The following is an 8,374-nucleotide window of genomic DNA, read 5'->3' as shown; positions in this document are numbered from 1 at the left end:
CCGGCTCCGCGGGGCCCACGCGAGGACCAGAGGCCGGGCCGGCGCACGCAACCGCCTCACGGGTTAGTCGGGGTCCAGCAGCCGTGCTTTCCGGGTAGAAAAAAAAAATGCCACCGCCAACGATGCCGTGACCTCTGACCCCTGGCGTCCGACGGCAGCGCGACCGGGACAAGATTCCTCCGTTGCGGGCGGCGGAGACCGCGCCTCCTGATTGGATCGTGTGAGGGGCTGGAGCGTGAATGCGTGGACTATGCGCATGCACGCGTGGAGTGTGTGACGTACGTTTGTGTGTCTGTGTTATTGTGCGTGTGTGGTGCACGGACGTGGCTCTTTTTATGGGTCTGTGCACGTGTTTCGTGTGTTGCGCGTGACGGGTGGGAGTTAGGGCTGTGTGTCTCTGTGCTCATGTAGGAATCACTGCTGATGAAAGTATAATTGGATGCTGTCACTTTGTAGAATAAATTGAAGTGGAAGATATACATCCTCCCTGAAGAATATATTACCCTGGAGAAACACTTGTACATCTGAACAAGTAGACCTAATGTTTATAGCACCATTTATTTATAATCACGAAGAATTAATTGAGGGGGCACATGCCCATACAGTACAATGTAAAAATAGATTTTGGTATATTCATATGTAATCGAATACAAAGAGCAGTGAAAATTATTGGAAACAGCTGACACAACAGTGGGGCTCAACCTCAGGATGTAATATGGTAGGGAAGCAAATCACAAAAAGATATACTGCAGCATAATCCCATCACACAAAATTCCAAAACATGCTAATCTAATACTCTTGGAGATACATACCTAAGTGGTAGGGCTCTGACAAAAAAAAAAAAAGCATGAGAAAAAAAGAGGCACAAAGTTCATGTCACAGCTTCGGATTAATATGCATTTAAAGAAAGAACATTTGGTCCTGGCAAGTAGCTCAGTTGGTTGGAGCATTGTCCTGATGGAACCGGACAGGGCACATTCAAGAATCAACCAATGAATGTGTAAATAAGTGGAACAACAAATTGATTTTTCTCTCTCTCTCTCTCTAATCAATAAATAAAATATGTAAAAGAAAGTAAGAAAGAACATTCAACAAACCACCTACCCCAGCCCCCACTTGATTGGTTGATCTAAACACATAGACTGGGCTTTCAGAATGAGACCCTACTGATGACAAAGTGATAAGAGAAATATTCCACTTCAAACAGTGGTCCCGTCCATCCACCCCTCTTACTTTTCAAACCAGGAGAAAATGATCAGACACCTCCCACATCCCACCTGTTAACCCCAAAGTAGGTGCCACCAGAATTTCAGGTTAATTCTTAATGCTTAGATGAAATGCCTCCAGATTTAAGAATGCTTACCAGTCTTTTGGCTGCCACCCAGATCCAAAAAATTAGATACCTGTCAGCTTCATTGACTTTTTATTAAGGGAGCAAGCGTTCAGCAGGCGTGTACTTCTGTAGAGGAAATTTAAACCAGACACCCAGCCCTGCAGACAACTCATTATTTTTTTAAGAGGGGCAGGCCTCAGAACCGTCCAAGGGGGCGACCCTATCCCTACAGGTCCCATTCTGCATTGGCATGCACAGAGAGGTTGCCCAGGAAATTCTGCTCAGAGACAGCTGTGTCACTTTTCTTAATTTAATTATTTTATTTATATATTTTAATTTTTATTAAAGTACAGTTGGCATACAATATTATATTAGTTTCAGGTGTACCATAGTGATTCAACATTTATATACCTTACAATGTGATCACCACACTAAGTCTAGTAACCATCTGTCACCATGCAAAGTTATCACACTATTATTGACTATATTCCCCTTCTCCTTTTTTACCCATTCTTCCACCTCTGCCCTCTGCAACCATCAGTTTGTTCTTTGTTTCTAGGACTCTGTTTTAGTTTTGTTTGGTTTGTTCATTTGTTTTATTTTTTTTAATTTCACATGTTAAGTGAAATCATACCGTATTGTCTTTCTCTGTCTGACTTATTTCACCTAGCATAATGCCCTCTAGTTCCATCCACATTGTCACAAATGGCAAGATTTCATTCTTTTTATTGCTGAATAATATTCTAATTCCGTGTTGTATAGTAATTTGGATAGCTTTTGTTTTTATAGTCTTAAAATAATTTTTCTAATTTTCTAGTTATAAAACAACCATAATATTAAGTTTAAAATTTTAGAAAATATTGAAAAAAAATTAAAACCACCTGCAATCCTCAAATCCAATGGTAACTACTGATAAGATTTTGCTGCATTTATTCCCCTTTCCCCCCCTCCCCCTTTTTTCCCTAGCATTGAATGGGATTTTAAAACAAATTTGGAACTATGCTTAATATTATCCTAGGATAGTTTTTTGCATAATTATCCTTCAATTTAAACATTCCCCTCTGCAACAATTTACACTGAAATTTTTCAACTTTGGTGGTCGATATTTTTACATAAAATTTTATTGTGTTTACTACTATTTTCTTAGCATTGTTTGCTAGAAATGAGATTACTGTGTCAAAAAGTAAAAAACATTTTTTGTTGTTATTCCTCACCCAAGGATATTTTTCCATTGATTTTTAGGGAGAGTGGAAGAGAGAGGGAAAGATAGAAACATCAATGTGAGAGAGACACATCGATTGGTTGCCTCCTGCACGAGCCCTGACCAGGGCCTGGGCCAGTGAGGAGCCTGCAACCAAGATACATGCCCTTGCCCAGAATCGAACCCAGAACCCTTTGATCCACAGGCCTATGCTCTAACCACTGAGCAACCAGCTAGGGCCTTTAAATTTGAATTTTATGCATTTTTAAATGATAGAAATGTTTTCTAATTTTTTTATTTGAAAAAGTACTTTCCACTTATATTTGTACTCTGATAACATTTTTTTGTGGGGGGGGGGGGTAAATGTTTATTCCTACAAACATCTTAGCAAAATCACCTGGGGAACTTTTAAGAAAACAAAAGCTGCTAAAATCATGTACAACGTATTGTCCATAAAGCACATCCACTTTAGGTAATAGTAACCTCAAGAAAAGACCAATCTTAGAGTAAATGCCATAATTCAGCCCGGAGAAGTGGTTTGAAAAAATTCTACATGCGACTAATGAGCTATTTTGATATTTTAATGCTTTATAGAGATATAACTCATCTTAAAATTCATTCTTTTTTTTTTTTTCAGAGAGGGAGAGAGAAAACTGGTAAAACAATGATAAGAGAGAATCATTGATTGGTTGCCTCCTGCACACAACCCAGGCATGTGCCCTTGACCGGAATCAAACCTGGGACCCTTCAGTCCACAGGCCAATGCTCTATCCGCTGAGCGAAACCGGTCAAGCCAAAATTCATTCTTTTTTTTTTTTCAAAATTCATTCTTTAAAGTGTACAATTCAGGGACTCTTTCCCCCTCCCCACGTGGGAGTCTGTGCTGTAAGATTATTTCCCCTTCCCCACGTAGGAGTCTGTACTTGTTCTTCAATAAAATGTCCTTTGCTTACCAAAAAAAATAATAATAAAGTGTACAATTCAGTGTTTTGTGTATATTCGCAACGTTGTAAAACCATTATCACGATTTAATTCCAGAACATTTTTATCATCCTGTACTCACTAGCAGTCACTCCCCTTTCTCTCCTCCACCCAGTCCCTGGCACAATAATCTACTTTCTGTCTCTATAGATTTGCCTGTTTTGTACATTTTATATAAATGGAATCATACATTACGTGATGATTCCATTTATATAAATGGTATTTTGTTTTACTTCTTTATCACATAGTGTAATGTCATCCTTGTTATAGAGTGTATCAGTATTTCCTTCTTTGTATGGCTGATTAATTTTCCATTGTTTGATGGAATACTACTCTGCCATAAGAAAAGATGAAATACTGCCATTTGCAACAACATGGAGGGACCTTGAGAATATTATGCTAAGTGACATAAGCCAGGCAGAAAAATCTAAGAACCATATGATTTCATCATATGTGGGATATAACACTGAAACTCGTGGACACAAACAATAGTGTGGTGGTTGCCAGAGGGAAGAGGGTGGGGAGGGTGAAGAGGGCCCAATATATGGTGATGGAAGATGATTTGACTTTGGGTAGTGGGCACAGTGCAATACACAGATCGTGTATCATAGAAATCCACATCTGAAACCTATATGATCTTATTAACCAATGTTACTCCAATAAACTTAATAAAGATTTGGACATCACCCATATGGTCATGGGCAGTCTTTTTCTTCAATCTAATAAAAATAAGGTTAATTCACACATAAAAATTCCATTTTTTTGTTTTTCTATTCATTCATTACTTGATGGGCTCTGGGTTGTTTCCATATGATTTAATAGATTTTAAAAATCCAACTTTTTATTTCAAGATAAACGCCAATTCACATGCAGGAGTAAGAAATAATAGGTTGAGATCCCATGTACTTTTCCCCCAGGTTCCCCCAATGGTAACATCTTACATTGTACAATACCACAACCAGGAAATTTACACTGAAACAATACACTGATTTTATTCAGATTTCACCAGTTTTACATAATATCATTTATGGTTTAACATTTATAGTTTACATGTGTAAACTTGTATAATTACCGTGATAGTCAAGATACAGAACAATTTCACATGAATAGGAACCATTGTGCTGCCCTTTTATAACAACACTCAGCTCCCTCCTCAACCCTTTCTGAATCCCTGTAAACCACTAATTTGTTCTCCATCTCTATAACTGTTTTATATATATAACATACACATATATGAAATCATACAATATGTAACCTTTCTGGATTGACAATTTTTACTCAGTGCTTATCCTTTAAGATACATCCAAGACATTGTACCAATAGCTTATTCCTTCTTATTGAGTAGTAGTCTGTTGTATAACTGTACCACAATTTAACTATTCACCTGTTGCAGGATACGTGAATTGTTTCCACTGTGGGGTTATCATAAATAAAGGTGCTGTGAGCATTTGTATACATGCTTTTGTGTAAAACATACATTTTTCATTTCTCTGTGATAAATGAAATAAATGTTCAACAATGCAATTGGTGGGGTTTGTATGATAATTACATGTTTCGTTTTATACTAAGAAGAACCCAAACAATTTCCCAGAGTAGCTATACCAAGTTAGATTCCCATCAGGATTCTCCACATCCTTGTCAGCATTTCCTTCTGGCCTCCATGGTTTCTAATTAGAAATCCAATGTCATTAAATCTTTGCTCTAGACAACGTGTCCTTGTTGACTACTTTCAAGACTTTTTGTTTGTCTTTAATTTTGAGAAATATGTGACATGTCTTTGAATAGTTTTATGGGGTTCCTTCTGTTTGGGGTTCATGCAGCTTTTTATTATTATTATTATTATTATTGATTTCAGAGAAGGGAGAGGGAGAGTTAGAAACACCAGTGATGAGAGACAACCACCGATTGGCCGCCTCCTGCACACCCCACATCGGGGACGGAGCCCACAACCCAGGCATGTGCCCCCGACCGGAATCAAACTCAGGACCCCTCATTCCGTATACCGATGCTCTATCCACTGAGCCAAACCAGCTAGGGCATCATGCAGCTTTTTGAATCTATAGATTTATGCTGTTGGCCAAATTTGGTCAACTTTCAGCCACTATTTATTTAAATTTTTTTTAGCCATAGTACTTTTCTTCTCTTTCTGGGACTCCAACGACAAGAATGCTAGATCTTTCATTATTGTTCCAGAGATCCCTCCTAAGGCTACACTCAGTTTTTAATTTCAGTCTATTTCCCCCCTGCTGATCAGATTAATTTCTATCTTTAGTTCACAAATGCATTCCTCTGTCATTTCCATTCTGATATGGAGCCCAATAGTGAGGTTTTTAAAAAAAATTCAGTTATTATAATTTTCAGTTCTAACATTCCCTTTTGGTTCTTTTTTATATCTGATTATTTTGCTGGAGTTTTCTGCTTTTTATTTCAAGCACATTCATCTTTCTCCCTGATGCGGTTTTTTAAAATGATAGTGTCTTTAAAATTCTTGCCAGATAATCCCAACACGGGTCATCTTGAATAGAAGTGGTGAAAACAGGCAACCTTGTCTTCTTCCTGGTCTTACAGGAAAAGCTTTGTCTTTCACCATATAGTTTTAGCTTTGGGATTTTTTTATACACTTTACCCTTTAATAGTTGTGGTAGTTTTCTTCTATTTCCTTCAATTTTGTTATTTAACAAAATTTTCTGTATCAATTGAAATAATCATTATGTTTTCCTTTCATTGTCAATGTGATATTGCATGGATTATCGAATGTTGAACCATTCTTGCATTCCAGGAATTCCTTTTAGTGTGTGGTTGAATTATATTTGCTAATACTTTGTTCAGAATTTTTTGCATCTATATTCATCAGGGAAATTGGTCTCTAGTTTTCTTTTCTTGTAATGTCCTTATCTAGGTTTAGTGTCAGCAATTCAGGCCTCATAAGAATGAGTTAGAAAGGTTTTTTCTCTTCAGCTGTTTATTCTTCACCAATAAAGTCATCCTGACCTGGGCTAAAGCAATGATTTTTAAAATTCTATTATTTTTTCTACATTTACTAAGCATTTTTCTGTGAAGAAGGCTTTTCCTCCATCAATTAGGTGTCAACTATAGTCCTTCCCAAATGGGTTGGTATGATAACCTCCAATATGTGAGGGTTGGTTTTTTTGTTTTTTTTTTCATTAAGAAAAAACCCCCCACAGTATTTACTTAATGTTTTTCACAATTAAATGCTGTTTCTTTTGTTCAAGCTGTCCCAAATTTGGCCAGTGGGAACCCTTTCAAGCTGATTCGTGTTCTATTGAGATATTCCTATTAGTCTTAAAGTACTTTCTTACTTCCTGACCATAAAAGATATTTCTCACACCATTTCTTCCCCATCCACAGCCCTAGGTTCAGCCTTTTCTCCAAAGAGCACACGAGATCAGGGGTGGGCATTAGATATGTCCCTGCCCCCCACTGACCAAGATGCAGCTCCCAGCCAGCTATCCACAAGATGTACCATCATGCTCTGCCCCAAGACACCACAGGCATGCACACTCAGCCTCAACTAAAGCTGAGTGTCCAGCCCTGGTTAGACTGGTCACTGGGTGGGAGTGGGGAGACCAAGAAGTCATCCTGCGGGGTGATAGGAGGAGGTTTCAAGCCCTTATCCCGTCACCCTGCCACCATGCTTCATCCCATCAGCCTTCACTTAAAAGCACAAATTCAAATAGAAAATTATTAAGAATTCCAAGATGGCAGACAAAAAATTAAAGCCCTAGCACAAGGACCTTCTGAGCACAGGACCCTATGCAACCACAGAGGCCCTGTGTATTTCTCTCTATTCTTTTGTTTCTTACTCAATTTTGTAATTTCTTTTCATATAAATCCCAAAAGCTCTTGTTACTTCCAGGTGATTTATATGTGTATCTATTATGAATAAATTTTTCCCATTATATTTGCTAAGTGGCTAGTAAGGAGATAAGAAAAGTCATTTTGTACAGTTACTTTTAATGGCTATTTTAACATTTCATATCGCATAACTTTAGTGAAATTTAATAACAGTTTCAATATCAATTCTCTTAGGTTTTCTACATAGAAAAATCACCTACAAATAATAGCTATCACTTAAGCACGGTAGTGTTCTGAGTCATTTAATCCTTACAACAACCCCTTGAAGCTTGTTCTATTATTATCCCACTTCACAGAAGAGGTATGTGAAACACGAGAGACTTGCCCAAGGTCAAAGAGCTGTAAGGTAAGTGGCAGAGTCAAAATTCAAAACCAAATTCAAGCCTTCTAGCTCAAGTTCATGTCCTCAACCACCAGGTTATAACAGCTCTATATTAGACTAACTCCTTTCCCCTCTACCTTTATTTCTGCTTGAAGACTGAGTATCTTGGATGAAACTTTCAGAACAGCATTAAATGTAGTGATACAAACATCCTTCTCTTGCTATTTTTCACCCCGCTGGATGTCTCTAATTTTTCAAAGTATGACAATGATGTCTGTGGCTTAAAAGGAAAACCTTTTTAATGTGAAAAACATTAATAGTGTACATTTTCCTAAGATGAAGAACCAAAAATCAGTTTGGAAAAGGAATGGATCATGAAATTTTATTGATAAGGACTTCTGTTCCCAAGGTTTATTCTAATCACATTTATAGTACATGAAATAGCAATACTTTCTGGTTGAGAAAACAGAAACTCTGGCCATAGTATTGATGCTTAAGAGAAATATAAGCCTCTACCTAAGGCAAGAGTCCACATCTGAAGAATTCAACCAATATGACATATACAAAAAAGTCAATTCAACATATTGCCTTAAGATATGTAAGAAATCCAAAGAAGACTGCTTCAGTGGGAGGCTGATATACACATTTCATTTAACAGACA

The 8,374-nt window shown here is 37.6% G+C and overlaps 1 long non-coding RNA gene across 1 annotated transcript in view; it reads left to right on the top strand.

The window, feature by feature from the left end:
* Positions 1-8,374, top strand: part of LOC106727099 — a 14,403-nt gene extending 6,029 nt beyond the window's left edge. Inside the window, exons 2-3 of the long non-coding RNA XR_001363258.1 lie at positions 6,561-6,569; positions 8,285-8,374. This is a non-coding gene — a long non-coding RNA (uncharacterized LOC106727099). The remainder of the gene's footprint in view (positions 1-6,560; positions 6,570-8,284) is intronic.

This window comes from Myotis brandtii, unplaced genomic scaffold (genome assembly GCF_000412655.1).
Source record: "Myotis brandtii unplaced genomic scaffold, ASM41265v1 scaffold363, whole genome shotgun sequence".
Classification (NCBI taxonomy): domain Eukaryota; kingdom Metazoa; phylum Chordata; class Mammalia; order Chiroptera; family Vespertilionidae; genus Myotis; species Myotis brandtii.
The sequence above is the reverse complement of the archived record's forward strand: the minus strand, read 5'-3'. Positions and strand labels throughout refer to the sequence as shown.